Consider the following 9,638-nt stretch of genomic DNA (forward strand, 5'->3'; position numbering starts at 1 on the left):
GTTTTTTCTTAATTTGCAAAAGCTCGATACAATAGGAGCGCTTCTTTCTGTTATTCTTGTACATTTGTATTTTGAATGTAAGTTTTAGAAGGTGACGAAATCCGTTTGGAAATCGCCAAACAAACAAACTTGGGCCGGTTTATCGAGAAGCGTGACAAATAGAATTGACTTGATTTTTTTACAATCCAACCCCTAAGGGGAGCCAATTTCTAGGATCATACTAATGGCGTTAACCGATTTTTGAACATTGAAAAGAAATTCAAAAATATAATGCGTAAGATCCCCTACGGCTTTGAACATTGAATTTCGATGGAGTTGCTACCAAACTTTTTAATGGTCGGTTTGGAAAGACCATGACTCGGATAAGGCAATCGGACTCGAAAATCGAATAGAGATCCTGATCCGGGAACGAGGCACTTAAAGATTTGCAAACTTTGGTTTGTTCAAGACAAGGATTATTTTCGTATAGAGAAATCCTAATCATGACACTGGTTTAGGTGGATTTGTCATGCATTTAGAACATAGAATTTTGCTAAATTATACGTGATCATTTCGCTTTAATCAAATTCAAGGAACCTAAGCTGGTTATCCAAAAATTATCTTGTTTTAAGCGTGATCGAACTTTTGTATTTTGTTGATTAGCATGTGAGGTGATAAAAGCAAAAATATGTAAAGCAAATCATCACAAGCAATAGTACGTATAGGGTGCATAAAAGTAAAATTATACACCACCTAGAATGGACTAGGTGTAAAATTGAATGAATTGTATAAAGTGCGGAATTGTAAAGGCACAATATTCAAATAAGCGATCAAATAAGCAAGTTAGATAATAAATAATCGAAATTGCAATAAAGGAATTGAAATGTGCAATCTTGAAAGTTCAATCGAGGAGAGTTTTCTTGGTGATAACTGGAACGTAATAACAATTATAAAGTTCTAATATTAAACCAGAAGGCAAGCGTAAACTATAACCTCCTACAGCTAAAGCAGCAACTCTTGCTCCATTGCCTACTCGAAGATCCACTTCACCTTTGCTCAAGCTCCTACTTCTTTTTAGTCCCTGCACATTACCAATATTGTGAGATCCACAAGCGGTATCAAATACCCAAGAAGCAGTTGTAGCTAAATTAACTTCTATGACATAGATACCTGAAGTTGAAGCACTAGTCTTCTTATCCTCCAGATACTTGAGGCAGTTCCTCTTCCAATGACCAATCTTGTGGCAGTGGTAGCACTAGAGGAAAAAACCTCAAGTGCGGGCTCATTTTAAGGGGTTTAGTGCGGGCTTTTACATGTGCAGCACATGGCCTGCCCGCACTTGATATTTCTCAAGTGCTGCCAAATTATTGGCAGCACTTAATATCTCAAGTGCTGCCAATTTGGAAAATGAGCCCGCACTTGACATATTTTGTGCTGCCAATTTTAGAATATGAGCCCGCACTTGATATATTTGGTGCTGCCAATTTTGAAAATGAGCCCGCACTTGACATATTTGGTGCTGCCAATATTGAAAATAAGCCCGCACTTGACATATTTGGTGCTGCCAAATTTGAAAATGAGCCCTCACTTGACATAGAAATGGGCAGCACAAACATAAAAATGAGCCGCACTTGGCCTATAAATGAGCCGCACTTGATCTAGATTTGTTGCATAACCGATTTCCCTGCTACATATTACAATTGGACCACGCCACTGATTAACCTCCATACGTCATACAAAAAGTATCCAATTCTATAGATAATTAAATTAAATAGTATATAATTGAAAATATAAAAGTCGATTACATTACAATCATATGAAAAACTAGCTAGCATCCATCATTTAAGATTCAATACAAGAAAATATCATAGACAATCACTGGTAATGAAATTTGCCAACATTTCTCGAACTTCATCTATCTCCTCAAAGGTGAAAAGCCGCTCCCTCGGATGATTGAATACCTTAAAAAGATCAACCATCAAAAAATATATATACACTTTAGTTATATTATAAATATTAAATCGTACAATAAATTAAGACTTAATTTGTTCATAATAAAGAAATAATGAACCATATAATAATAAAATTGGTTAATTTCGGTCCCAACTTTCATCTAATGAACTTAAATAAATATCTTAAAGTCCTTCCATGTTTAATAAACTTATTTTTATGTTCACTACGACAAAATATGCTTTTTATAGCGCTTAATATTGCTTTTTACAGCGCTTCTTGGAGCGCTGTTGATGGCTCCGCTATTAAAAGTAAAATGTACTTTTAATAGCGCTTTCCAAAAGCGCTATTAAAAGTACTATTAGGATAATTCAAATGTTTCTTTTATAGCACATTATAAGCGCTATTAAAGGTGTGTTGTTAAAGATTTTGCCGCCAACTTTTAAATTATTCTTTAATAGCAGATGTATATGAAACGCTATTAAAGTGAATTTGAATTATTATTACAAAAAAAAATTAGTTTATACCACAAAACCGTACATATTGCTTAATAACACCATATATTGAAGATCATAATAAAAAGTTGAATATCAATTTCCAATTGAGCTTGAAAGAAAGAATTACAATCGTCACCATAATAAAAACCATTTACATAGATATGTTCTAAAATAAGACCCTAATCACTAAACTACGCAAAATAAATTAATTAACAGGTTGTATATTTGTTAATCCTCAACATAACCTAGCTAATATAAAGTTGTTAAACAACATAGCGCGCCCATTGAGTTCTTACTTCGTCAATCTGCTCATTGTCATAACTTGGAAACTGACCATCTGTAAACCACTGCGAAACAAAAGGGTATAAGATATGCATCTGTATATAAAAGGGAAAAATATCAAATATCAAATAATTAGCATTAGCGTAAGCAATGTATTGAAAAATAAAATTAACAAAGTTTCTTCTATTCTTAAGACTGCGGGAAAGAAGTAGGCTATAAATCTAAAGAGAAGGTCGTTGAATTGACAAACATACCAAAGCAGTTGTAACATAGAAAATATTTAAAGCTAGGAAAATTCAAACTTAAAAAGAAAAAAAAAGCCTTCTGAATTTACAAAATATAATGATGAAATACTGAAGATAAATTCAACGACCACTATAAAAAAAAACTAACAGCGTTGGAAAAGAAGATGAACCAAAGGAGAAGTAGAAAAGAGGGCCAAGGGGAGGGAGGTTAAAAAATTATCATAGATATCCTGCATGTGAAGGAAAAGGGAGAGTGTACAAGTTTCTAGCTTGTCAGACTCATTTCACCAAATTACTGACTTATAGAAGAGAAAAATACTACACAAACAAATATGCAGAGCTGCTGACAATGACCTTAGGAGTTTGGAGAGAACTTAATATGTTATAAGCATGATGAAATGAATGACAAGCAGATTAGTAACAATTATTTAACACATATTATGTCAAACACTCACAGAATATGTAGTAGTTAGAAAACAGTTCATAAATTTCCAAGTATAGCCAAAGGCATGGAAGGTTAGATCAGTACTCCTCCAGAAATAGCTGAAATGATCTGCAGAAAAACAAGCTCTTAATCTCCAAACGCATAAATTTAGACATTATAACAACTGAAATTAGATACTGTCTAAGATCTGCAAACTCTCACGCTACTTTTTTGTTGCAGAACTTCATTTCAGTTGTTATAATGTCTAAGTTCTTAATCTCCAAACCCATAAATATCTAAGTTCTGACATTATAACAACTGAAATGAATTTCTGCAACAAAAAAATAGCATGAGCATTTGCAGAGACATAGCAATCGCATAGTTTGCTTGCACTATAAATACATACAAGTATCTGTATCTACCAAGATTTAAACAGATGGTTAAATGGTTTGTCTATGCATCAACAGGAACCTAAAAATGAATAAATTACCTGGTACAACATTAAATGTATCAGCATTGAAGTCACAAATTGACTAGACAAATTTGTTAATGAGTATCATGCTGCAGGATGAAATGTAGTAAGCCGCCATGGACAGTAAGGCCGAAATATTAATAGTTCTTCTAGTCCGCAAAACATTATCTATTTCTCTTCCCAAGATACCATTTTCCACATCAATTTCTCATTTGCAGAAGGCTTCATAGATTAAAAAAAGGCCTGGACATAAGCATAGACACAACCGACAATTTAGTTTAGAGATAATGTCAGGCTAAAAGCTAAACTAGCTTGGAGATTGATCTCTTCATTAAAACTAATTAGACACTGCCAGAACTTTCAGAAACCTATGTAGAAGAAGATGAATCTTAGATAAGATTATGAACACACACAAAATAAAAAGAAGAATAAGTCTGTGGTTGAAGATCATTATAGAAACCAGTACAGATAACTGAAAAATGACAAGCACAATGTCGAGCAACATCAACCCACCACAAAAAAGTTGCCCTTAAAAGAAAATCAAGAGAATAAGAGGAATCGTGCATTTTAATGACGAGGATACTACGAATTCACATGCATGCCTCTTCCAGGCTTATTACTGGTGCTTTACATGATCTGAGTTTGCTGAGACACCATACAAGTGCACTTCTTGTGACCCAAGCTCCTTGAGTTGGACCCTTACTTCTCTGGTTAATAATACAACATGACGAATTGAGAACAACAGAACCAATGAAGGGATACGTATCCAAACCCTCAACAAGACCTCATAAAAAGAGGCATACGAGTCGATGGCACAAGCTGAAGCAAGGGAAATTAATGCACAATCTGCTTCTTATATAAATGCAATGTACTACCAATCCTACATAGCTAGATAATCAAGGTTAAGGAAGATTATTAAATCATGCAGTGTTACCTATTCACGGCTCTTAAAGAAATTAGGAGTACATAATGGGCTTTACATCATTGAATTTGGCAATAAATAAATGCTTCATGACATCATTTACCATTTCAAAGAAATAAACGATGAACACAGCCCACACCTGAACAAACACAACAACACCCAAACTGCAGTAAGTGGCTCAACACGAACAAGCACCTGCACAAAGCAGATCTGCAGCTAGCAAGTACTCTCCACACAGTTAAAACAACAGCACAGCAGGACATAACAGAGCAGCAGAAACACTAGAACTGCCAGCCAACACAGAAAAGCAGCTGCAACATACAGAAAGGAGTAGACCCCAACAGATAAGACCTTCAACCATACTGTAAGAATAAAAGAAAACAGCCCCCTGCAAACACTAGAAACAGAACATAGCACCCTATCCAGATACAACCAGAATAGAACTCAGCCTGAAACCAGCAAACAGATGCAAAGCTACAACCTACACTTAGCCCAGCAAAAGCAAGCCAAGCTCCCAACACACCTGATGCAATTCAGGTATTATAAAAGCTTTGTTAAATGCTCAATGTAATTCAGTAATATAAATCAGAATTATATCGAATTGATTAAAACAAATTGATACAAGTTACAAACTTTTAATATTTCAATTTTGTAGTTTCCAATGGCAGAAGAACAAATTAGCATAAACAAGCAGAACAACACAATCACATCATAACAGATTAGCACAAGTTAGCATAACAACACAACCACATCAGATCATTACACATAGCGGAAAGCAGCATATTAGTAGTTAGTGGCATTAGAGTAGATCAGTTCAAAGCAGCAAAGTTTACATCGATTAAATTTTAGGCTAACCATTTATACTTCAATTTCAAAGCAGCAAAGTTTACTTCGATCAAATTTTAGGCTAACCATTCAGATTATATTTTAGGCTAACATATATACTTCCCTTTCAAGTTTACCATGGTATAATGTTTTCGTAAAATTGAACCGAAACTAACGGCTACACCTGTCTTACACCAACAGGGGATTATGAACACAAAAACCTGTCCTTAACGGGACTCTCAAGTTGAGCTACTGTAGTTTCCCGTAATTCCAGAAAACAAAAACAAAAAAACTTACTACTCCATCAGCAAACCGAAATTAACTTCAATCTAAACGTGATTTTTTCTTCCATTAATATAGGCAATTGTGAGTTAATATCAGGAAAAGATAATTAAAAAAAAAAACGTAATACTCCAGTGCAATCATGAAATCAAATAATTCAACAAGTTATTATCAACATAAAGAATCATACCCAATTAAAATTAAATACACTACGTATCCCAATTCAGAGGAACAAAACCCTAAAACCCATAATTAAACAAATCCTAATTCTAGTAAATTAATTACCAATAATAATACACTTAAAACGCAAATTAGGAACAACCAAACATAAATAAACAGAACTCCACAAATTTTATGGATGGATTACCTTGAAATTCGATTTTTCCATGAGAAGAAGCATGCTGGTTGAACGAAACGCCACCACCTGAAGGAAATCGCCATTGCTTGAAAGATATCGGTGCCGTGTGAAGGATTTTTGAAGGTTGGTTTCGCCATCAATCGCTTGAAAGATTTCACTGTCGTTTGAAGGATTTTTGAAGTCTGGTTTCGCCTTCAATCGAAAGTTCTTAGGTTTTGAGGCTTTTAGGTCTGGAAGAGAAAGCTGGTCGCGGCGGTTCTTTTTAGTTTTTGTTAAGCTTAGGCGTGGGAAGAAATTTAGGCGGTTCTTTTCTTAATTTATGTTTTTTTTTTTACAATATTTTGTATAAGCTTTAATAGACTTTTTATTAAAAGTCCTATAATAAATTTATAATATGACAGTGTGGGTTTATAGAGCCCTATAATATCTTGTACATATGACAGTGTTTTTTCAATAAGCGCTATAATATGTTATTTTTAATACCTTTAACAGGGAAAGGAGCAAAAGCGCTATTAAAAAAGCGCTATTAAATGACATTTCTGTAGTAGTGGTTTCAAAGGCTCATTCTCACCCATTTTAGTGAAGTTATGCACATTTAAGCCTCGTTAGTTCATTATCGGCCACATTTTGACTAAAATGGCTAATTTCGGTCCCAACTTTCAACTAATGAACTTAAATGAGTCTTTTAAAGTCTTTCCATGTTTAATACACTTAGTTTTATGTTTCAAAGACTCATTCTCACCATTTTGGTGAAGTTATGCACATTTAAGCTTCGTTAGTTCATTATCGGTCAGGTTTTGACTAAAATGGCTAATTTTCGGTCCCAACTTTCATCTAATGAACTTAAATGAGTCTTTTAAAGTCTTTCCATGTTTAATACACTTAGTTTTATGTTTCAAAGACTCATTCTCACCATTTTGGTGCATTTATACACATTTAAGCCTTGTTAGTTCATTATCGGTCACATTTTGACTAAAATGGCTAATTTCGGTCCCAACTTTCAACTAATGAAATTAAATAAGTATTTTAAAGTCTTTACATGTTTGATACACTTAGTTTTATATTTCAAATACTAATTATCACCCATTTTGGTGAAGTTATGCACATTTAAGACCCATTTAATCATTATCGGCCACATTTTGACTAAAATGGCTAATTTCGGTCCCAACTTTCATCTAATGAACTTAAATGAGTATTTTAAAGTCTTTCCATGTTTAATACACTTAGTTTCATGTTTTACATACTCATTCTCACCCATTTGGTGAAGTTATGCACATTTAAGCATCGTTAGTTCATTATCGGTCACGTTTTGACTAAAATGGCTAATTTCGGTCCTAACTTTCAACTAATGAACTTAAGTGAGTATTTTAAAGTCTTTCCATGTTTTATACACTTAGTTTTATGTTTTAAAGACTCATTCTCACCATTTTGGTGAAGTTATGCACATTTAAGCTTCGTTAGAGGGGGGGTTTGAGGTGAAGAGAGACTGAGAAAGGAGCATGTCATTATATCCCTTTATTTTGTTTTGTGCGGCTAATTTGTGAAATGAGCCCGCACTTGAACTCAAGTGCTGCCAATTTTCTAAAATGTGCCCGCACTTGTGAAAATGTTTTTTTTTGCTCTCAAGTGCTGCCAATTTATTAAATGGCCCGCACTTGAAGAGAAGCACATGACGATTTTTCCTCTAGTGTAGCACTCATGTTGAGCAGCTACCTTAGCCTTAGGAGTGGCCTTTGGCTTGGTTGAAGAGTTCTCATTGGCAACCACCTTGCCCTTGTTCTTCTTCATGGGTGCCCCCTTCTTCTTGAACTGCTTACCTTTACAAACCATTAGAACATCCTTATGTATAGGTTTACTTGGTAAGTTCCTCTCAGCCTGAATCAGCAAATCATGCAACTCTTGCAGGGTAGTGTTAGGTTATGACAAATATAAATCATATATTTCATGCGGAAAAACCATAAAGCCAGGAATCCAAATTAATTGCCACATAGTCAATTAGCATAATTATAATTTAGGATACATACATGTGATGCGTGCCTTCCCTAGCTGCTCCCGAACCGAACAAGAACAAGTTTAGGACTCCAAATGTCGCCCCTCCGCATATAGTCCACAGCACGTTCGGATCCGCCTTAGATTCAACCAACTAGGATATTCTCTAAGGTATTATGTTTATTCGGAAAGGTTAATTATTAATTTAGACAAATTATCAAATTCCCACTTGAACTTAAAACTATATGAATACTTATTGATTGTTGTGTATAAATTGTGATTATGAACCACGTATTTATAGGGTGGAAATAACCCTACTAGGATTCAAATAACTATATCAATTAGTATTCTAGTTAAATTAATCCATTAGAATTTAATGTTAAACCAAACACCTAAGTGTTTCAGATTTAGTAAACATTCAATTCGCGTAGAATTAGGAAAACGATTAATCAAGCAATCCTAAACGACCAAGGAATTGGTCGTACGTAGCATAGCAGCCACGCAGCCCACAAGGGGCGTTGGTGCGCGGCTCGGCCCAAGGCATGCGATGGCAGCACGCGGCCCATCGTGGGCGCTGCTGCTGGGCCTTGCCTTGCTCGCTTGCTGCGCGCTGGGCTTTGCCTTGCTCGCTGCTCGCGGGCTTCGCTGGCCTTACTGCTCGCTGCGCGCGGGCTTCGTTAGGCGCGGGCCTGGCTTCGTGTTGGGCCTTGCGTCTAGCAAGCTCGTCCGTCGATCGTTTCGTAGGTCGCGCTTCCGATTCGTTTTTCGATTCCGGAATTCATTTCCGATTCGAACAATATTTAATATTTCCGATTCCGGAATTTATTTCCGATTCGAACAAATATTTAATATTTCCGATTCCAACAATATTTCCGATTCCGGTAATATTTCCGTTTCCGGCAATATTTCCGATTCCGGCAATATTTCTATTTCCAATAATATTTTCCGATACGTACCATGTTTCCGTTTCCGGCAACATCTACGACTTGGATAATATTTATATTTACGTTATGACCCATATTTCCGTTTCCGGCAATATCATCATTTCTGGATTATTCATATTTTGCCTTTTGACGATTTCAGCTCCCACTGGAACCGAGATCCGTCGATTCCGAATATCCATAAATAGAGTATTTAATTCACTTAAATACTTGATCCGTTCACGTACTATTTGTGTGACCCTAGGGGTTCAGTCAAGAGTAAGCTGTGGATTATAATATTATTAATTCCACTCGAACTGAAGCGGCCTCTAGCTACGCATTCAGCTCACTTGATCTCACTGAATTATTAACTTGCATAATTAATATTGAACCGCATTTATTAGAATTAGTATTGAATGCATAATTGGACCAAGGGCATTATTTCCTTCAGTCTCCCACTTGTCCTTAGGGACAAGTGTGCATTGCCTAATTC

The 9,638-nt window shown here is 35.5% G+C and overlaps 1 long non-coding RNA gene across 2 annotated transcripts; it reads right to left on the reverse strand.

Annotated features, from left to right (window-relative positions):
- Nucleotides 1–2,505: 2,505 nt before the first annotated feature.
- On the reverse strand, nucleotides 2,506–6,574 carry LOC130470325 (uncharacterized). Of its 2 annotated transcripts, XR_008930480.1 has the most exons (4): nucleotides 6,246–6,574; nucleotides 3,868–5,294; nucleotides 3,409–3,506; nucleotides 2,506–2,773 (listed from the first exon to the last, which is right to left on the reverse strand). It is a non-coding gene; the product is annotated as an uncharacterized lncRNA (long non-coding RNA). The 2 variants fall into 2 exon arrangements; XR_008930479.1 differs by having other exon boundaries at nucleotides 3,868–6,563.
- Nucleotides 6,575–9,638: the final 3,064 nt, after the last annotated feature.

The sequence above is a fragment of the Spinacia oleracea genome, chromosome 3 (assembly GCF_020520425.1).
Source record: "Spinacia oleracea cultivar Varoflay chromosome 3, BTI_SOV_V1, whole genome shotgun sequence".
NCBI lineage: Eukaryota > Viridiplantae > Streptophyta > Magnoliopsida > Caryophyllales > Amaranthaceae > Spinacia > Spinacia oleracea.